The 23,776-nt window shown below is 42.8% G+C and overlaps 1 protein-coding gene across 4 annotated transcripts in view; it reads left to right on the forward strand.

Moving 5' to 3' along the window:
* The window catches only part of eefsec (eukaryotic elongation factor, selenocysteine-tRNA-specific), a 494,791-nt gene that overhangs the window by 470,008 nt on the left and 1,007 nt on the right, over window positions 1-23,776 (forward strand). The gene's annotated exons all lie outside the window — the stretch shown is intronic.

Genomic DNA, 23,776 nt, shown 5'->3' on the forward strand with positions numbered 1-23,776 from the left:
GGGGTTAAGATTGGCTCATTCACCTTTGTAGATCAAGAAAAGAGTGCACCAGGAAGTCATGACAGTTAGATTCTTAACCACAGACCGATTAATATTGGGCAAAAGTCAGGATGGGAAAGAATTCCATTTTTGATAACTAAAAAGGGAGTGGGAATCACATTGTAATAGAAAAGAACAAAGACCACATGTATACGGTGTAAAAAAATCTGACTCAAATCTTTTCAAGTATTAAGTAATTACAAACAAAGCAGTGAGTATGGGAGCGTTTGTTGCTGTCAACCTTCCAGTACCAAAAGCACGTTCTGTATCTTGGCTTTCATTTTGGGTAATCACACAAGAATGCATGAAAACAAAACTGTTTCCCAAGTGCTGTTTGTTGATGCCATGATTAATTTAATCTTCAAACAGTTCAGCAAATTACTTCCAATTGCTGGCGTCACTTTTATGTGGAAGACCAGACTTGGTGAATTCCTCCATCCAGCAATGAATGGATCTGCTGCTCGGCAGTGGGAATGAAGCTGCTACCACACAGCTCAGTGCCTGTAATTGCTGCATTCATGAATCCTGGCCTTAATGTGTACATTTCTACCAAAGATCTCTTCTTTTTTTCCTCTTGATTCCCCTTTCACCTATTAAAGGGCATCTTGTTGAATACAAATTTCTGCTTTCTAACAGTTACATTTTTACTGCAACAGGGAGCTGCAGGAGGAACGCGATGGGTCAAACCCCATCTGTGGGTAGAAATTGTCAGTTACTGTTTCAGGTCTGGGTCCCCTTATCAAGACTAAGATTAAAAAAAGAGGTGAAGTGAGGGATAAGCTGGGTGATGGGCCTAGAGGTGATAGGCTCGAGGACAGAAGGTGTAAGAGGTGGAAGGACAAGTAAAGGGAGAGACTACTGGGTATACTTGACCCGAGAAGTTGACTGAACACTCTCTCCACAGATGCTGCCTGACTTGTTGAGTTTCTCTAGCAGCTCATTATTTGTTCAAGATTCCAGCATCTGCAGCATTTGTTCCTGCATTTTCACTGTGCTTCAGTTTGACTTGTCCAGAGAATATCCCACCTTTGTATTCCACTATCTTGTAAATTCAGTGTCTTTAACTGAAAAGATAACAGCCTGGATCTCACTGGAGCAGGCTAGAGGTGAAGAACACACTTAACCTTCCCAATTAGACCACCAAGGAAACCTTACAGCTTGTACCATCTACTAAAACACGAAAATCTATTGACACCGTGGTTGAAGTAAAAGCACAAAGCTGGAGAAACTCAGTAGGTCAAACAGTGTCCTTTATATAGCAAAGGTAAAATTGACGTTTCGGGCTTGACCCCTTCATCAAGGTATGGAAAAATGTCAGCAGGTGTCCGAACAAAAGAGTAGAGAGGGGGAGGTGCAAAGGCAGGAATGAGAAGGGAGGGAGGGGATAGCAGTGATCAAGGGGAGGAGGGATGGCTCAGTGAATAAAGAGGGAAGAGAACTGAAAAGGGGAAGGGAAGAGAGAAGGAGGAAGAGGAGAGCAGATTAACAGAAACCGGAAAAGTCGACGTTAATGCCATCTGGCTGGAGAGTGCCCAGTCGGAAAATCAGGTGTTGTTCCTCCAATTTGTAGGTGGCCTTGATTTTTAGCTTGTACCATCTTATCAGCCAAATAGTTTGTTTATTTCTCACATTATCAAATTCATTATTATCATACAGTTGTATAAGTCCAACTGGATGAAATAGTGTTCTTCAGTCCTCTATAAAAACATGTAAACACATATATAGACATAGTGCACAAATTTACAAGTGCTTTATATGCAGTAGATATATAAAAATAAGTAAATATTGTTAAATAAATAGGAGAATCTCAGAGGGATTGTATGAGCAGTTCATCAGTCATTCAGCATTCGCAATGCCTGTGGGAAGAAACTGTTTCTCAGCCTGGTGGTTCTGGCTCTGATACTCCTGTATCTCTTTCCCAACAGGAGTAGCTGAAAAATGCTGTGTGCAAGGTGGTAGGGGTCCTTAACAATTTTGCAAGCACTCTTCAGACATTGATCCTGATAGATCACATTGATGGGGAGGGGTTGGGAGACCCCAGTGATCCTTTTTGCCATTCATGTGGTCCTGTAGATTGACCTCAAATCCAATGCTCTGCAACTGTACCACACTGTGATGCAAGCAGTCAGGATGCTCTTGATAGAAATCCTATAGAAATTTGACAGGATGGTGGCCAGTAGCCTTGCCCACTTCAGTGTTCTCAGAAAGTACAGTCGTTGTTGCAGGATAAGTCACTACTTAAGTCAGTGGTTCTCAACCTTTTTCTTTCCACTCACGTTCCACTTTAAGTATTCCCTATGCCATAGATGCTCTGTGATTAGTAAGGGATTGCTTAAGGTGGTATGTGGTGGAAAGAAAAAGTTTGAAAACCACTGTTTTAATTGTATCTAATTGACTCGTTATGTGCACAGTTTCATAACTCCAAAGGAAATGGGCCTATGACAATTTTTCTCAAGCAAAATATTTCAGTAAAAATTGAGTCTAGAGCAGTGATTCTCAACCTTCCCTTCCCATTCACATACCATCTTGAGCAATCCCTTACTAAACACAGAGCACTTGTGACATAGGGAATACTTAAAGTGGTATGTGAGTGGAAAGAAAAAGGTTGAGAACCACTGACTTAAATGGACTCCAAGGAACTTGGTGCTCTCTTTTCTCTAATTATACTTAGTACAGTGAGAAAGGTTTTTCTGCAGGCAGTTTAACAAGGCAACTCTAACATTCAGACAGCTGCCCAAAGCAGAAGAACAAGAGCACAAAGATACAAAAAGATCAGTGAGTACAAAACAAGAGCAACATGAGACCACTGTTATGAGATTCATTCAGGAGCCTGATGGCTCTGGGATATAAACCGTATTTAAGCCTGTTGATGTGCAGTTCCACTCTTGACCCTTCTCCTCAACAGAAAGGTGGAGAAGAGATTGTGTCTGGGGTGTGATGGGTCTTTCAGCGGGAAATGTAGATGGAGTAAATGGTAGGGTGTGGTGACCCACTTACCAGCTCCCAAAATGGCGGACATGCTGTGGAAAATGCAGGAAATTGACCTGCATCCAACACAGGTTTTTATCTGAGCTGATGATGTCACTGTTGATGTGACTTCCCATCTATGTGACAGAAGCTGTGATGTATATAAGCCCAACGTGAAAGCCTGGAGGTGTCAGTTTTGCACGAGACTCCATAGTGTATATATCGACTGTCCTGCATATACATCAATTCGACAATTGGTACAGCAATTCTACAACATGTACACCAACATCTATAGTAGCTCAGTATAGAACATACATTGTGACCTTGACGGTCCAAGCAATATTTGGCCCCCAACATGGAAAATTTTTCTTCGGTGCATGCCATAGCTCTGAAACTGCCAATGTTTTGGACTTCACAACCACATGTATGGTTTGGCCAAGCAGAAGTCCAATTCCAGTTGGGGTAGATAACCTCTGATTCCACGCAGTACTACTATTTAGTAAGTGCCCTGGATCAAGAATCGGCATGCCGAGTTTCTGATTTTCTGCAACAGCCTCTGGAGGAGGGAATGTATATGATGCTCAGGAGTCTGCTCTTCATACCTTTGGCCTCTCATGACATGAGCGAGCGGCCCGTTTACTTCACTGGATGGCTTGGGAGGCAGGACCCCTTCCACACTCATGAATAAAATACTGGTACTGGCGGAAGGGCATAGGCCCTGCTTCATGTTCGAGCAGGCTTTCTTGGAGCAGTTGCCAGAATATATCCACATACTGCTGGCCAATGAGGATTTCAGTGACCCACGGAGAGCTGCGGCCCGAGCTGACATTCTATAGCAGGCTACGCAAGAAAGCGTGACATCCATAGGACAGGTCACCAGATCCCGCTCACAGCAGCGGGACCATTCACCTGCAACTAGACTGGCAGCAGGGTCAATTAAATCCATTGTCAGACCGCTAGATGGCCAGGAGACCACAGGATGAAGATAGCACCCATTGGTGTTTCTACCATCAACAATGGGGCGTAGAATCTCGCTGCTGCTGACCTCTCTGTACATTCCAGGGAAATGATGGAGTCGGCCGTCACTAATGGCTGCGGTGGCTGGCCATCGAGACAGCCTTTTTTATGTCTAAGATAGACATTCTTGGTGGATACAGGGACTGAGGTCAGCAATGACCACAGGGTTGATGTAAATTGGACACCCTGGTCTGACGAGATGTGTGCTGGCAGACTGAAATGTGCTATCAAGGTGGAAATGAGGGCCCTGGCCCTTTGGGCTGTGACACAAGTAACAGAAAACCCAGGCCATCATTGAAAGCTGCAAACTGCAGTACTATCCAGACATTTGGCACGCGTAGAATCCCACTTCAGTTCAACGATACTAAGTTTACATGGACGTTCTCATTGGCTGCGGTTGCACAACTGCTACTGAGAGCTGATTTTCTTAGAGCACATGGCCTGCTGGTTGATCTAGAGGGGTGAAGACTTGTTCATACCAACACTTTCTAGACCTTCACCTTAGGTGAGGCCAAGCTGCCAGCCCTGCATTTAGACTTCGTTACTCTTTTGGAGAATGAATTTGCCAAGTTGTTGGCAGAATTCCCCACAATAATTATGCCACAAATCACCCCGGCGATGCCGAAACATAGCATTCAGCACCTCATGCTTACCGAAGGGCCACCACTGCATGCCCAAGCTCGCAGGTTCCCTCCAGATAAACTTAATCTGGCCAAAGAGGAGTTTGAAAGGATGGAGGTCATGTACAACAGTCTGATAGCTCCTGGGCCTCCCGGTCAACATGGTACCCAAGGCCGCAGGCGGATCATGTCTCCGTGGTGAACGACGTTACTGCACCAGATCGCATCCCGGTACCACATTTACAGGACTTCACGTCCATCCTGCAGGGAGCCACATCTTTTCCAAGGTGGACCTGTTCCGGGGGAATCATTAGATCCAGGTCCACCCGGATGACATTCCAAAAACAGCTATCATTACACCCTTTGGCCTTTTTGAATTCTGAAGGATGCCTTTTGGACTGAAGAATGTCGCGTGGACTTTCCATCTTCTATTGGACAGAGTGAGACGTGATCTCAACTTTACCTTCATATACCTAGACGACATACTTATCACTAGCCGCAGTCATCAGGAACATATGTCCCACCTGTGCAAGCTTTTCACTCATTTGAATGAGTTCGGGCTGAACATCGACTTTCTGGGCCATACAATCGAAACACGGAGCAAAGCCACTACCGGCAAAGGTTGAGGTGATCCAGGAATTCGCTAAGCCCCAGCACAGTTAAAGGCCTCCAGGAATGGTGAACTTTTATCACCGGTTTCTACCAACAGCGGCTCGCATTATGTGCTCCCTCTTCGCCCTGGTGTCAGGCAAGGCAAAGGATGTCACTTGGGATGAAGAATCGTTGGCAGCATTCGAGAAAGCCAAGGAAGCACTGGCTAATGTTGCATTGCTGGTCCACTCAAGAATGGATGTCCTGACAGCCCTGACAGTGGATGTGTCCATATAACAGTAGGAGGGGGTGCTTGAACAGTACATTGCTGGGCATTGGAAACCGTTGGCTTCCTCTAGCAAGCACCTGAGACCACCAGAACTAAAGTACAGTGCTTTTGATCAGGAATTGTTGGCACTGTACCTAGCTATCAGACATTTCAGGTACTTCCTAGAAGGCAGCCATTTCACGGCTTTTACGGAGCACAAGTCCCTTACATTTGCCTTTATTAAGGTAGCAGATCCATGGTCGGCTCATCAACAGAGACATTTATCATATATCTCTGAGTTCACGACAACCATCGAACACATCTTAGGAAAGGCCAACATAGTGGCAGATGTGCTGTCTTGCCTAGCCATGCAATCTGAGCAGAACTAAGCCCAAGAGGTAGACTATGATGCGCATGCGAAAGCACAACAGGCAGTCGAAATTCCACGTTATGGAACAGGAGACTCGAACCTGCAGCTGGAAGAAATTCCAGTTGGCCTGAGGGAACTTAAACTCCTGTGTGATGTATCTACAGGTCATCCTTGGCCAATTGTTTCAGTGGCCTGTAGGCAGCAAGTATTTGATGCAGTACACGGGTTGGCACATCCATCGATCATAATGACTGTCCAGATGGTAGCCAACAGATTTGTGTGGCATTGCCTTTGAAAACGAGTCAGCAATTGGGTGAAGACGTGTGCTTGTTGCCAGACATCCAAAGTCCAGCAACACACGAAAGCCCCACTAAAATCTTTTGAGCCAATGTATCGGACGTTTGACCACATACACATGGATATTGTAGCCCTCCTGCCCGTGTCACATAGTTCCTGTTTTCTTCTCACTATAGTGGATTGGGCCACATATGGCCAGAGGTGGTTCCACTGGCAGGCATGTCTACCAGCACATATGCCAGGGCCCTCATTTCCACCTTGATAGCATGTTTCAGTCTGCCAGCACACATCACGTCAGACAGGGGTGTCCAATTTACGTCAAGCCTGTGGTCAGCATCGGCCATCTTGCTTGGAACCAACTTGCACCACACAACTGCGTAACACCCACAATCCAATGGTCTAGTAGAAAGGTTCCACAGGTATTTGAAATCAGCCCTTAAGGCACATCTGCAGGGACCTAACTGGGTTGACAAATTGCCATGGGTAATCTTGGGCATACGAACAGCACCTAAGGACAATATAGGTGACTCATTGGCAGAGCAGGTTTACAGCGCGCTCCTAATGGTACCAAGAGAATTTGCATCAGACTCATGAGGTCAGGAGGAGATGCCTGCAGCAGTCCTAAGCAAGCTCCATGAGAAGCTCGGTTTTTTAGCACCCATACCGACACCTCAACAAGGTCAGGCCAGGTCCTATGTACCCCAGAACTTGCAGGACTGCAAGGAAAGGAGCACACCAAGCACCATTCCAGCATCTATATGAAGGTCTCTTCGAAGTACTAAGATGCAATGATTCAACTACATTTTGAACATCGGAGGTAAAGAGGAACTTTTGCAATGAACTTCCTCAAACTTGCCCATCTGGATTTGGATGAACCAGTCGTAGTTCAGGTGCCTTGGCGAAGAGGAAGTCCGCCAAAACAAAAAAATATATAGACTTTTGGGTGTCTGTAGCGGGATTGCCAGTTCGGAGTGGGGGGTGTCATGTGGCAAGCAAGCCAGCTCCCAAAATGGTGACATACTGTGGAAAATGTGGGAAATTGACCTGTATCCAACACAGTTTTTTATCTGGGCTGATGACATCATGTGACAGAAGCAGTGATGTGTATAATCCCAGTGTGCAAGCCTGGAGGTGTCAGTCTGGCACTAGACTCCACTTCCCTGCGTATACATTAACTCGACAACATGTACAGCAATTCTACAGTAGTAGCTCAGTATAGAGTACTTCACTGTAGGGGAAGGAAATTACAACTGGAATTAATGCAATAGAGGGGGAAGGAGAGAGAATTTTGTAAATGAGAAAACCATGAGAAATTTATAATCTGTGCATTTCAATCCCCTTGGTTCACCCTAGTGGTGTTCTTAGGTGTCACAATAACCTATCACAGTGATGGATAGCCTATTGCTGACCTCTTCTTGGGGCCCCCTCCATGTCCTTTCCCCTAACAGGAGGAGGTACCTACCCCCCACCCTCCTTGCTCTGTGCTCTCCTGTGGGTCCCTATCCCCTCACCTGGGGTACATACTCCCTGCCCTATCATGGGTCAGGGTTGGTAAATATATAATCCTCAATTTTTAAATGGAATGTCTCCACACACCACTCTCTGGCCCTTCACTATGGGGGGGTCCTTACTCCCTGCCCACTCACTGTGGGGAGTCTCCACTCCATGCCTCATCACTGTGGGGTGGGGGGGGGGGGTCTCCGCTCCATGCCCCATCACTGTGGGGTGTTCACAGTCCCTGTTCCTTAACTGTGGGTGTGGGGGTTTAAATCCCAGTCCTCCACCATGGGGTAGATCCCCCTTTCTGAGCCCCAATCATCTCCCCCTTGCTAGAGAAGACTGCACTATACCTGGAAGTTTTTATTGCTTTTGTAAACAGTTGGAGTCCAGATTCAAAAAAGCAACACAAGATAAAGCAAGATGAAAAAGAAATTATGGTAATAATGGGTAAATCAATGAGATTACATTATTGTGAATGCAGTGAAAAGGAAGTCATTGTTGAGACTGATGAGATTGCATTTAATTCCTGGTCTCACATCATTAAGTACCAGATTTCCAAAGTCAACTAGAATAGCAGCAAAGTCTTCCCTGCAACCATCAGGCTTCTGAATGAACCCCTAACATGCTCTCATGCTGATCTTGCTTGGTACTGAACGCACAGAACCATTTAAGTTTTGTTTGTGGACCTTGGAATGGTTTAGGGTACCATGGTTTGAGACTGAAAGATTTGCTGGGAACATCTCAGTGGCTGCTCAGTCAATGGGTGTTGTGATCAGGCCTTTTCAGATTCAAATTTCAGATTTATTGTCAGAATACATACAATCCTGAGATTTTTGTCCTGCAGGCGAGACGGTATTACCACTTATTGGTTGTGCAAAAAAAAACTACTCAGCGTACTCATATAGACAAATAAAGAAATGTAAACAAACTGACATGCAATACAGAGGGAAAAAAATAAGGTGCAAAGGTAATAGTCCTTAAATGAGTCCTTAATTGAGTTTGTTGTTGAGGAGTCTGATGGTGGAGGGAGAGCAGCTGTTCTTGAACCTGGTGACGCGAGTCTTGTGTCATCTATACCCCTTCCCTAATGGTAGCAGCGAGAATAGAGCATGTGTTGGGTGACATCTACCCTTGATGATTGCTCCTACTCTCCGAATTCAGCATTCCCTGTAGAAAGGTCATGAAAATTTTCATGGAGGTCTCACTATTGTGCATGTAATTATTTCATTGGACACAGTTCTTGGCAGGTGTACAGGAAAATAAAAAGGTTCCTTCATGGATAATATTCATATACTGGAATGAACAATTAATCAGTTTTTTCTCCCTCACTTGACCCTAAATCTGAAGATTGGTGTTCGCAGTTCCATGCTGAAAATTTGAGCATAAAATTGAGACTGACACTCCAGTGAAGTACTCAGTAATTGCTACACTATCAGAACTGCTGTCTTTTGAATATTTTAGAATAAGCTGCCTGAAAAAATTAAAAAGTGGTTACAATTATGGTATTCAAAAAACATTTGGACAGATTTTTGGAATCGGATGATTATAGGAGGCTGTGTCTCAATACAACTAAATTGGACTAGCCCAGAATGCCAACTTGGTCAGCATGGATGAATTGAGCAGAAGGATCTGTTCCTTGCTGTGTGACTGCAAGACATTCATATAAAATCCATTCTTCTCTCCCACATGGTTATAGAAGAGTTAACACTAGGGATATTTTTTTTTCTCTCCCAGAAAAAATTATCTCCCCAGTGTTCAGACCAATATCTTTCAATCAACAACCACTTGGTCAATATACCATATGTACAGTAGCTATTACTTGGAGAGTGTTGCCTGCCATGTTTACTGCATTACAACAATTACACTTAAAAAGGCAAGTCAAAGAGTCCTACAACGTGGAACAGGCCCTTTGGCCCAACTCGTCCATGCTGACCAAGTTGGCATTCTGACCTTGTCCCATTTGCCTGCATTTGGTCGATATCCTTCTAAGCCCTTCCTATCTATATTTATGCCCAAATGTATTTTGGATGCCAGAATTGAGCCTGCTTCCCTAGCTTCCTCTGCCACCCCATTCCAGATATGGACCACTCTCTCAGTGAAAATGTAATTTTGCTTAGATCCCTCTTAAATCTCTTTCCTCTCACCGTAATCCTATCTTCTCTAGTTATAGAATCATATACCTTGTGAAAAAGACTAAGAATTCACTTTATCTGTGGCCTTCAGGATTTTATAAACCTCTATAAGATCACCCTCAAGCTTTTAACATTCAAAGGAATAAAGATCCTGCCTATCTCACCTGTCCCTATCACTCTCCAATCCTTGCAACATTCAAGTGAATCTCCTGTGCACCCCAAGCCATTGACTGTAAGTTGCTTGTGAACCTCCTGGGATCACAGAAGCCTCCTAAAATTGCAAGACTTCCTCTCTCAATATCACCTCTGCCTCATTCCTCTTCATCAAATCAGCTCTCCCTAATGGAACATGAATCCCATCTTGCTTCATTGACCAGCTGTACATCAGAAAAACTCTCTATTTGCGCCATGTGCCCACTGCAGGAAGGGCATGTGGTGTGTATGAATATTCAATATGTGGCTTCATTGATGGAATGATCCTCGTAGACTTAAGTGAGTTTGTGTCAATCCATTTGGAGTGTAGGAAATCTTATGAACTTTTGCTTATATTTCCAGGAACCATTGGTGTTCCCTTTGCAAAAATCTTTTAATTTAGGTCCACATAGCAGAGGTTTATCATAGTCCTTGGAATCAGATAAGGTTGGCCAAAAAATTCAAAGAAAAATTTAACAGATGCCCATTAGTGGAGCTGTATTGTGATGGGTATTCAAGCTGGCTTCCTCAGGGCTCAGAGTTGGATCTACCCTAGACTTTCTGTTTGGACCCATGACTTGGAGAATCCAACTCAGTGCAAATGGGTTAAAGGTGCAGATATGCCATGTGGCAGGATTAATCAAAGACAGGTCAGAAGTTGCAAAGCAGTTTAGAAAAAGTGTTTGCCCTCCAGCAGAAGATGATGTAGTGCAACAGATAAAAGTATGGAATTGAAGTCAGGATGGTTTGATCACACAACAGGATCATCCCAGTCCTGACTCCAATATTGGTCAGGTTGTTGAACAACAACTTCAATTCAGTTCAGATCCATCCTTCGTTGAGCTCTGGGTCCATTTCAAGCAAATCCCATTTGAACTTGAACATCTCAACTACCATGGTAGGATTCAAATGCCTATTATTGTTTCAATTGACCAGAAACTTAGCCGCCAGCAATACTCATACCATTGCACTTCCACGCTCCATAATATGAGACCCTTGAGACCACCCCCTAATGTCAGTGGTCCAAGTTAGAAGCCCACTCCCACAATATCTGTACTGATGACTTCATTTATTCACAGAACATCAGTTCAACTCTTCAACACCTGTTTGCCTTTCTCCATCTTTGTTGACCTATATTCACTGAGCTTTGAGTTTTTCACTACAAAGAACAGTTATTGTCGATCATCTCCGATCATAGCCTTGAAAGCTTCAATTGGGTGTCTATGGGGTATGTGTGCCAATTGTAGCTTTGGGCTGTGCTTTTACACAATTTACAAAAATGTTGAGCAAATGTTGAGCTGCTCTATGCTTGTGATATACAGCTATTTCTTATAACTCCTCAGAACAAAATATTAACCCAGGGCCTGAGAAATGCTTCAGAATTTCCTCTCTGAAACCCTCAATCCCAAGAAAATCCAAAGGGCAAGTATTGGTGCTGTAATGAACTGGGGCATTTATCTTCTTAAACTTCATTATTTCTCTTCTAGGAGAGACTGGATCATTCCTGAGTAATAAAATTAGATCAGCCTTGAATGTACATCAACAAAACGTACAGAGGGGTGTAGATTAATTGGGTGTAAATTGGGCAGCACAGACTTGTGGGCCAAAATGGCCTATTACCGTGCTGTATGACTAAATTTTTTAAAAACTCTGATGTATAGATTTCAAAAGTTTCACATAAATATTGACTTTTTTCCAATGATCCTACAGCCCTTCATTATTGACTCTGAAAGATTTCAATTAATTACTTATCATGCAAACTTTATTTCAGATAGTTCTTTGAAGAAAAATGTTTCTCCCTATATTCCCTTTCTGATTTCAGTGCCCTTCCTAAATTTATACTCCAATCTTTCCCCTCATATTCTAAAACACAGGAATGCCAACGATATAGAGCTGACCCATATAAACCTCCACAATCAATCTAACCCTTTCCTCCCTCAAAGCCCTTCCACTTTGCTTACATCCATAATTAATCAATAATATAATAGGGACATTTATGTATTCCTATGGTACCAGCCTCCATCACCACCCCGGCAAAGCATTCCAGGCACCCACCACTCTCTGTGTAAAAAACTTACCCCTGACATTTCCCCTAAACTTTCCTCCACTCACCTTAAACAGATGACCTCTGCCATTGCCGTTCTTGGAAAAGGGTGCTGGATACCAACTCTGTCTATACCTCTCTTGGTCTTATAAACCTCTATTAAGTCTTTACATTTAAATTAATTTAGTTTAATTTAGAGATACAGCACAGTAACAGGGCCTTCCAGCCCATAAACCCATGCCATCTATTACACCAATTAACCTACAAATATTGTACTTTTTTGGAGGGTGGGAGGAAGCCAGGGCACCCAGAGTAAACCCATGTGGACTCAAGGAGAACATAAAAATTCCTTACAGACACCAATGGTTTTGAACCCGGGTCACAGGTGCTGTAATAACTTTGGACTAATTGCTATGGTGACCGTGCCACCTTAGTTTGTACAGTTTTGAAGCCCCTCTATATTATCTTTTCCTTTATGGAATATTGTGCATCAAATTTAACTTTATAAAACATTTATCAATCCTCAACTAGAGACTGTGGTCACCAAGCTTTGGGAAAGATGTGACAGTGCATAGGAATTTCATCAAGATATTCTATGGGATGGAGCACTTCAGTTATGAGAGATTGGAGAAGCTGGCTCTGGTCTCTCTGAAGCAGGGCAAATGAAGAGGGGAGATGACTGAAGCATATAAAATTACAAATGGTACAGTAGTTTGTGGGAAACTTTTCTCCATATCAAAGCCAGTTAGAACTAGGGGACATAGATTTAGGATAAGGGGAAGAGATTTATTAGATATGAAAAAGAACTTCTTTACCCAAAAAGTGGTGAGTACCTTGAATGTATGTCTTCGAAAACCTTAGCAAACCTCTACAGATGTGTAGTGGAATGCATGCTGACCAGCTGCATCAAGGCCTAGTAAGGGGGCACCAATACCTCTAAGCTCTCCACACCATCGAGAACATCTATATGAAAAACTGCAGTCGGAGAGCAGCACCCAAGTCATGCTCTGTTCTCACTGCTCTGTTCTCACTGCTTCCATCAGGAAATAGGTGTAGGTGCCACAGGATTCATACAGGTTCAGGAACAGTTGCTACCCCTCCACCATCAGACTCTTCAACAACAAACTCAATCAGGGACTCATTTAAGGATTCCGACTTTGTACATTATTTATTACTGAATGTTTATTTTTTTATTTGCACAGACAATTTGTTTACATTTCTTTCTGATCACAGTTCCCTGTTAGCGATAATTAGAAATTCAGCCTGGCCCACAGGAAAAATAATTTCAGAGTTGTATGTGATGTCAGGTCTGTACTCTGAAAAGAGAAATGAACTTTGAAATCAACGCTTGAGAGAGCGGTGGAAGCAGGGTCTATGACAACATTTAAGAGTGTCTAGTAAAAAACTTGAAGGCTATTGACAAGGAGTTAAGCAATGGGATTAATATGGAAAGATGCCATTGGTTGGCATGGACAAGCTTGGCCAAATGTTCTGTTTCCATGCTGTATGACACCATGAGCAAAGGAGGGCTTTCTAACCAAGGTGTCACTGATCACAAACATAGAAACATAGAAACATAGAAGATAGGAGCAGGAGTAGGTCATTCGACCCTTCGAGCCTGCTCCGCCATTCAACGAGATCATGGCTGATCTTAAAGTTCAGCACCCCGTCCCCGCCTTCTCTCCGTAACCTTTAATACCCTTATACTGAAGAAATATACCTAATTCCCTCTTAAATATATTCAATGAACCTGCCTCTACTGCCCTCTGTGGCAATGAATTCCACAGATTCACCACCCTCTGGGTAAAGAAATTCCTCCTCATCTCAGTCCTAAATGGTTTGCCTATTATCCTCAAACCATGGCCCCGGGTTCTGGATTTTCCCATCATTGGAAACATCCCATCTGCATCCATTCTGTCCAATCCTGCCAGAATTTTATATGTCTCTATGAGATCCCCTCTCAATCTTCTAAACTCCAGCAAGTACAATCCCAATTTGTGCAATCTTTCCTCATAAGTCATTCCTGCCATTGCAGGTATCAGCCTGGTGAATCGCCTCTGCACTCCCTCCATTGCAAGAACATACTTCCTTAGATAAGGTGACCAAAACTGCACACAATACTCCAGGTGTGGTCTCATCAAGGCCCTGTACAGCTGCAGTAAGGTATCCTTGTTCTTATACTCAAACCCTCTTGATATGAAGGCCAACATACCATTTGCCTTTTTAACCGCCTGCTGCACCTGCATGCTCGCCTTCAGAGACTGGTGTACAAGTACCCCTAGGTCTCTCTGCACTTCCCCATCTCTTAATCTATTGCCATTCAAATAGTAATCTGCCATCCGGTTTGTATTACCAAAGTGGATAACCTCACATTTATCCACATTGTGGTGTATTTGCCATGTATCTGCCCAGTCCCTCAATTTATCCAAATCACACTGGAGCTTCCTGACCCCCTCTTCCGTGCACACAACCCCTCCTAGCTTAGTGTCATCTGCAAATTTGGAGATATTACATCCAATCCCTTCATCCAGATCATTAATGTAAATTGTTAACAGCTGGGGTCCCAGTACAGATCCCTGTGGCACCCCACTGGTCACCGCCAGCCACTCAGAAAACGAGCCATTTATCCCAACTCTCTGACTTCTACCTGCCAGCCAGTTCTCAATCCACATCAATACTTTGCCCCCAATCCCATGAGCCTTGATTTTGTAAGCCAGTCGTTTATGCGGGACCTTATTGAAGGCCTTTTGGAAGTCCAGGTACACCACATCCACTGGCTCTCCCCCATCTATTTTACCTGTCACCATCTCAACGAATTCCAATAGATTTGTCAAGCACAATTTACCTTTTGTAAATCCATGTTGACTCTGTCCGATCCCTTTAATTCTGCTCTTTTATATTTCTCTCACTTAAAGTGAAACCAGTAAATGGAACTAACATTGGAGGGCATGGATGAGATGAATAAAAGCAGTCCTGTTCCAAGGGTAGGGGAGCCTAAAACTAGATGCCAGAGATTTAAGATGAGAAAGGTAAAATGTAAAAGGGAACTTAGAGGCTTCCTTTTCACATTACGTATATGGAACCAGCTGCCAGAGGAAGTGATAGAGGGAGGAACATTTGCTTATATTATGTACCTTAGTGGCAGCAGCAGAAAGTAAGAATTTTGGTGTTTCTGTCAATTGTAATTATATATAGTAAAACTCCTGGTATCTGGTACCTGTGGGGGACTGTTAGATGCCGGATAAGTGTATTTTCCAGTTGCTTGAGACTTACAGTGCCTAACTAATACACCTGTATTAAGAATAAACAGTTTAAAAGACAAAAATACTATACTGAACAAACTTCACTTGTATGAGTATATAAATCTCAAAGCATTTTACTTTATTTTCAGTCCCATTCTTTGAAAACATTTAGCCATCGCTGCATCTGCAGGTTCCTCTCCCTCCCTGGAGCTTCCCAAAAGATGAACAATAACATTATAGATAATAATTCCTCCTCCCCAAGTTTACAGATAAAACCACTGACTAGGGTACTCCCTCTAAGCAGGGATAACAAGACACTTTAAGAGAGTCACCCCAACGATGAGCGACATAAGCCAGCTCTTCATCCTGGGTAATGCCATTTTATTCAAACACAACTTAATTCAAACAGCTGCTACGAACAAAGTGCAATCAAAGTATTCCACTGCCTGAATATTTGCTCCCATCTTCACCAAAGATTTATGTGTTACTTCAGAGAACATTTACTTTTACAACTTTAAACTTGCCGATTGCTTGAGGCTACCGGCTGCTTGAATTCCATATGCCAGAAGTTTTACAATAAACTCTTGTACTCGTGCATTTACAACATTTAAAAGATATTTGTACAGATATATGGATAGAAAAGATTTAGAGGGTGATGGGCCAAATACAAGCAAATGGGACTACCTCAAGTAGGCAACTTGGTTAGCATGAGCGGGTTGGGGCAAATAACCTGTTTCCATGCTATGTACCTCTATGACTCTGAACGCTGGTGTGACAGGACACTCATGAGCAGCATGTGTCACTAGCTTGTTTCCATACTGCAGGTGTGAAGCACAAAAGTCTGCAGACACTGTGATTGTAGATACATTGTAATTATAAAAACAGAAAAATGCTGAAAGAACTGAAGCGCCTGCCTGCTTTTTGCTCATATCTTGAAGAAGGGCTGAAATGTTGGTTATGTCTCTTTATCTTCTGTGGATGTTGCGAGACCTACTGAATTCCTCCAACATTTCTGTGTTTTTACTACAATCTGCTACAATTTCCATGCTGTAGGTTTTGCTTAGTTCTGTTGAAAAGATTTCCAAAGTCAGAGCAGACTTGGTGCGCTGCCAACAAATGGGGAGCCGCAGACTATGGATGGTTTTTGTTTTGAAGGCTTTCCTGGCAGGTTGAATCAGATGCCTTAGTTTCTTTCCCTCAGCTGTTTACATGCAGGTTGTGTCAAAATAAGGGCTGGAGCACAAAAGAAGGGCCTGCAGGCATCTTCTGCGCCCACAGCCTGTTTTGTTTTGGCTGCGGGTATTTTGCCTGCCATAATCTAGTCTGCCGCCAGTTTAGGCGTTGTTGTTGAGATCGGCCACGCCGATTGCTAGTGTCACGCTGCCAGTGACTGTGGCCACTGTCTTATCTCCCCCACAGCAATCCAAAGGCTGTGGAGCAGAGACAGTGCCTTGTATCAGCAGGTGAGTCAGCTTTGCACAAAGGCAAGAATGCAAATAAAACAGCACTTCATCAAATCACATGGTCATGACAAAAGGAAAGTAGGATTTCAACCGCACTGTTGTGGGAAAAAGAAAAAAACCACAGCATTTCACTTATTTGTTCCTCTTTCCGTTTACTCCCTTCAAATTTCTTTAAAGGTGGCAACACAGGTAGACAGAGTAGTGAAGGGAGCACGTAGGACACTTGCCTTCATCACTCATGGCACTGAATACAACCATTGATGTTTTAATACACAAATGTGCTGGAACAGCTCAGCAAGTGACGTAGCATCCATTGAGAAGTAAAGAGTAGCCAGTGTTTCAAGCCGGGGCCTTTGGTCAGGTATGGATGCTGCATAACCTGCTGAGTGTCTCCAACATGCTTGTGTATTGCAGATTTTCTTGTTCAGCTCCACTGATATCATAGAAGACATTGGTGAGGCCACACTTGAAATATTGTGTGCAGTTTTGGTCATTTAGCTAAAAGAAGAATATTATAAAGTTGGAAGGAGTACTAGGTGAGGTTTACAAAGGTGTCAGGAAGCTGAGTTATCTTGAAAGACTGGAGAAACCTGGCCTGTTTTCCTTCGAGCATAGGAGGTTGAGACTGAATCTTTTTGATGACTATAAAATCATGAGGGGCATGGATAAGGTAAACAGTGACAGTCTGTTTCCTAGATTAGGAGAATCTAAGATGAGAGGGCATAATGGGAAGTTGAGGAGTGGGGTTGTGACTTAGAAGGGATGTGAACATTTCACATTCGGTGCCCTTTGAAAGAACTAGGGAGAGAAAGAAATCAAATTGGTTTTAGGTAGCAACAGATCCAATGATCAGTTGACTACAGAGTGATGGGGGTGGAGGGTGAGGAATCTGAAACTAATTGTTTCTTTCTTTCCATAGAATTCTACTGCACAGAAACAGGCCCTTGAGTCCTTCTAGTCCATGCCAAACTCTTTATTCCACCTTGCCCCATCAATCTGATCCTGGGCCATAGCCCTCCATACCTCTCCAATCCATGTACTTATCCAATCTTCACTTAAATGTCAAGATCCAACCCCCATCCAACACATCCACTGGCAGGTTATTCCACAGTCTCACCACCATCTGAGTGAAGAAATTCCCCCTAATGCTTCCCATGAACATTTCACTTTTCACCCTGAGACTACAGAACATTACAGCACAGAACAGGACCTTTGGCCCATGATGTTGTGCCCACCTATATATACCTCCCTATCTCATAATCCTCTATTTTTCTTTCATCCATGTGCCTGTCTAAGATACTCTTAAATCCCCCTATTGTTCCAGCCTCCACCACCATCCCTGGCAATGCATTTCAGGTACCCAACTCTGTGTAAAAAAAACTTTCCCATGATGTCTTCCCTTCATTTTGTACAGATATCCTTTAGTATTTGCTACTCCCACCTTAGGTAAAAGGAGCTTGCTGTCTATCTTATCTATGCCTCTCAATCGTATAAGCCTCAATTAAGTCACCTCCATCTTCACTCCAAAGAAAAAAGCACTAGCTCTGCTAACCTTGCCTCATAAGACATCTTTTCCAATCCAGGCAACATCCTGGTAAATCTCCTCTGCAACCTCTCCATAGCTCTACATCCTTCCTATAATGAGGTGACCAGAACTGAACACAATATTCCAAGTGTGGACTCACCAGAGATTTATAGAGTTGCAACATTACCTCAATACTACTGAACTCAATCCCCTGACTAATGAAGCCCAGTATTCCCATAGGCTTTCTTAACTATAGTATCCTATCAACCTGCGCAGCATCCTTGAGAGATGTATGGATTTCGACCCCAAGTATCTCTGTCCTTCCACACTGTTAAGAATACTACCATTAACCTTGTACTCTGCCTTCAAGTTTGACCATCCAAAATGTATCATGTCACACTTATCCAGATTAAATCCCACCTGCCACATCCCCCCCCCCCCCAACTCTGCATCCTGTCTATATCTTGTTATAACTTAAGACAACCTTCGTACCAACAACACCTCCACCCTTAGATCATCCACAAACTTACTGACCCATCCTCTACTTCTTCTTCCAGGTCATTTATAAAAATCACAAAGAGCAGGGGTCCCAGAACAGATCCCTGTGGAACTCCACTAGTCACTGACCTCCAGACAGAATACTTTTGTCCACTATTACCCTTTGCTTTCTACAGGCAAACCAACTCCAAATTCACACAATCAATTTTCCATGGACCATGACTTTCTGAATGTGTCTCCCAGGGTGGACCTTGTCAAATTCCTTACTGAAATCCAGATACACCACATTTACTGCTCTACCTTCATCATTTTCTTTTGTTAACTCCCCAAAAACTCAATTAGGCTCATGAAACATGACCTTCCCCTCACAAAGCCATGCTGACCATTCCTGAGATGACTGTACTTCTCTACATCCTCATAAATACTGTCTTTAAGAATCCTCTCCAATAGTTTGCCCACCACTGATGTAAGACTCACTGGTCTATAATTCCCAGGATTCTCCCCATGACCTTTTTTAAAGGGGACCACATTTTGGACTCTCCAATCCTCTGGCATCTCCTCTGTGGCCGTGGAGGACACAAAGATCATTGCTAACACCCCACCAATCTCTTCTTTCCCTTCCCATATAACCTGGGGTATATCTCGTCTGGTCTTATCAATCCTAATGTTTTTAAGAAGATTCAGCACTTCCTCTTTCTTAATCTCAATATCGTCCAGGATGTAAGCTTGCTCTATTCTACCTCAGCTTGTTCTATTCTGATCCTCACCATTTCTCTGGTGAATACTGAAGCAAAATATTCATTTATGACCTCCCCAACCTCCTCCAGATTGTTGCCTCCTTTTGCCTTAAGCTCACACAACCTTCTGTTCTTCATGTATTCATAGAATGCCTTCAGGTTTTCCTTAATCCTACTTGCCAAGGGCTTCTCATGAGCCTTTCCTTTTTTTTCCACAATCAACCTTAACCCATGACCTCTTGTTCTTGTCGCACCCAACCATAGAGGGGGGAAAAAACCTCTTTGCATTTACTCTCACTATACCATTCATAATTTTGAATAGCTCTGTCAAATCTTCCCATATCCTCTAATATTCCAGGCAATAAAGACCTAACCCCTCCATGCAGCTCAGCTCCTCAAGTCCCTGCAATGTACTTGTAAATTTTATCTGCATTCATTCAATCTTATTCATATCTTTCCTGTAGGTAGATGACCAAAACTGCACACAATACTCCAAATTTGGCCTGACCAGTACACAAAAATGCTGGAGAAACTCAGCAGATCACACAGCAACATACTTGATGAATGGGTCAAGCCCAAAATGTTAGTTACCCTTAACTTCCTATAGATGTTGCATGACTTGCTGAGTTTCTCCAGCACTTCTGTGCATTACACTTGATCCCAGCATTTAGAAACTTTCATGTTTAACTACTTAGCCTCACAAATGTCTTGTATAACTTTAACATAACATCCCAACTCCTGTACTCAATACTTTGATTTATGAAAACCAATGTGCCAAATGCTTTCCTATTCATTTATCTCTGGGAATGACACATACGATTTTTAAACTGCTCTCAGAGGCTATTGACCAATCATATTTATTTGCATAAGACACACAGGAGACTGCAGATGCTCAACTCTGAAAAGCTAAACACAATCTACTGAACCCTTTCTGGCTCACAATGTTCCCCATCACTGATCCTACTCCATTCACTGAGTTCCTCCAGCAGATTGCGTTTTGCTTGGCATTTATTTGCAGAGCTGGCAGATGGTGGTAAATTTTAATATGAACTTTAATGTACATGGACTGAGGTTGGTCACAGTTTCAATATAACAGCAGAAAGTTGATGCATCTCTTCTTAACAACCTAGATACCCAACCTTGCTGAATACTAATAAAAATAATAATTTTTAAAAACATAATAATAAAAACACTCCCAAGCTGAAGCAAAAAAAATCTGAAAATCAAAGTATTTTTGATCATATGAGTTGCTATCTAAATAATTATTCCAGGCATTAATTTTAGGCTAATCAATTCTGAAGCAAAATGTTCAATAAACTACTGGAGATGATATGTGAGTAAGTTGTCAAGAATCCCTTGAGCACTGAGTCCATTTTTCTTAAGTAGAGTCAGCTGCTTCCCTTGATGACAATTGACCTTTAATCCAGAAAGAGTTAAATTGGGCTTATGTTCAAGAGCTTTAAATGAAGATCCAGTTGCTAGAAGTTAGTACAGAGAAGCACAGAAATGGTTTCCTATTTTTTGCCCTGTTAATGCATGTTCCTTGTTTAATATGATCATGGGGATATTTTGACCTGTTTTCCCAGTTGCCCTTAAAGTGAAAGGGAGTATGTTTTGTGTAACTAGAGAAATCCATAGAGGTGGATAGATGTGACTGTGAGATTAGGCAGAGATCTGTCTGCCATAGTTTGTACAAGCGTAGCAATCAGTGATGAAGTTGCTCTAATCTGTAGACCTCCCGGCACCAAAGTCCTCTTGATGGAACCCCTTCACCATTCGTTCGAGACAGCAGCCCACCCTACAACAATCTGTTTTGGGCATGAGGGCAAAATTGGTTATCTGATTCATTGCTTTAAGATAAGGTGAGACTCCACATATTTAGAATGCCTGCAAGGGTCTTGTCAACTGGCATACCTGCTCCCTCACCTCTCAATTCCATCTTGTGGCAATGCAGTGCCTTGTACCACATTATCCCTACTCCCTGTTCATCTTTGTTACAATGTGAGCAATGCCACAGTGTCTGTTCCTTGAATTCCACAGCAACACATAAGTATTTGGACAGAGAGTTGTTAGCTCTTTCACAGCTTATTGCTTTGGAAAAAGACAGGGTTTTTAACCACAAGTTCTGGAAGAAGCAGAAACAGTTCTGTCTGCACTATTGAAACATCACTTTTGTTTCCTTGCACTAACCACAATTGTGAATATTTATCCATCTTTTTTATATTTATTATCTCTTTCTTGGCATATTGTGATAATTTTAATATATATTATTGGAGTTGCTGAATCTTACATACCAGTTTGGCTGCAGCAAGTTAGAATTTCAGTGCATTTGTACATTGACTTATGTAGACAAACTCTCATTATTTGAGAAAAAACACAGCCAATGGATTTTATTTAGATTAGATTCAGATGAGATTAGATTTACTTGTGCCAAGTAAAATACAAAGCCAATGAGATACAATTAGCATCCAACCAGAAGTTAAAAAATAGTGCTATATACAATAACTACATGCAAATAAAAGCAAGTGCATTCAGCAAGCAAACAATTATAAAAGTACTGACAGTACAATGTGAGTGCAGTAACACTCAGTGCTGTGATTTAAGGTTCAGCAGAGTCACAGCCTCAGGGGAAAAAAGCTCTTCTTGAGCCTGCTGGTTCAAGAGCAAAGGCTCCTGTAGCACCTATCAGATGGGAGAAGAATAAAAAGTCCATAGTTTGGGTGTGATGCATCCTTGAGTATGCTCTTTGCCCTGCCCAGACAGCATTCCTGATAGATGTTCTCAATGGTGAGCAATTGAATGCCAATAATCCGCTGAGTAGTTTTCACCACCCACTGAAATGCTTTACGGTCTGATACGAGACAATTACCATACCACATTGAGATGCCATAGGTAAGAATGCTCTCAATGATATAATGGTAAAAATCCATCAATATCCTGGGACAGAAGTGTACTTTCTTCGTGCTCCGCAGAAAATAAAGACGCTGTTACACCTTTTTGATCAGAATAGAGGAGTTCAGGGACCAGGTGAGATCATAGGAAATGTGGACACCAAGGAACTTAAAGCTTGATACATGTTCCACCACAACTCCATTAATGTAAATAGGGGCATGAGTGTGGCTTCCAGCATGCCTGGTCCATAATGATCTCCTTGGAATTCTGAGTGTTAAGTTCCAAGTTGTTGTCAGCACACCACACATCCAAGTGCTGGACCTAGTCCCTATAGACTGCCATCATCCCCTCTGACCAGGCCAACCACTGTGTTGTCATCTGTGAACTTGATTATGGAATTAGATTCATATACAGGAACACAGTCATAGGTGAAAAGAGAATACAGGAGAGAGCTCAGCGCACGGCCCTGGGCCATACCAGTGTTCAAGGTGAGAATGGAAGAGAAGAAATTGCCTAACTTAACAGATTGGGGACTGTTAGAAAGTCCAAGTTCAATTACAGAGGGATGAGCTGATACCAAGCTGATGAAGTTTGGGGATCATCTTGGAGGGAATCACAGTACTGAATGCCGAACTAAAGTCATTGAACAGCATTCTGACATAAGAATTGGAGATGTCCAAGTGGGTCAAGGCAGAGTGAAATGCTGTGGAAATGGCATCCTCAGTCGACTTGTTGATACGATAGGTAAATTGAAGAGAGTCTAGGGTGATGGCCAAACAGAATTTCAAATGTGATAAAACCAGTCTCTCAAAGCACTTGGATGAAAGTCATTCAGACTTGTGATGGTGAGGTGCTTTGGCACTGGCACGATGGTGGCAATCTTGAAACTTATGGGAACAACTGCCTGGGCCAGGTACAGATTGAAAATGTCTGTGAAGACCCCGGCCAATTGTTCTGCACAGAATCTTAAGTGCACAGCCAGGTATATCAACCAGACCAGCTGCCTTCTGTACATTCACCCTACATAGGATGGCTCAAACATCAGATATGGAAAGTGAGAGAGGCAGTTCATCAGGTGGAAGATCCACGTTGAAGACAACTTCCTTGTTCTCTCGATCAAAGTGAGCATAGAAATAATTAAGCTCCTCAGAGACGGAGACACAGCTGGAAGGGGGCACAGTACTAATGGTTTATAGTCTGTAATGATCTATATGTCATGCCACATGCGCAGGGGTCCGAAGAGTTGAAATGCTCTTCGATCTTTTGTTTGTATGCATGTTTAGCAGGAGAGATTCCCCTCCTTAGATTGGCCCTGGCTGAGCCATAAGTCTCTCAGTCTCCAGATCGGATGGCTAAATCTCTGTCTTTGAGCAGACGGCGAA

This window comes from Narcine bancroftii, chromosome 5 (genome assembly GCF_036971445.1).
Source record: "Narcine bancroftii isolate sNarBan1 chromosome 5, sNarBan1.hap1, whole genome shotgun sequence".
Lineage (NCBI taxonomy): Eukaryota > Metazoa > Chordata > Chondrichthyes > Torpediniformes > Narcinidae > Narcine > Narcine bancroftii.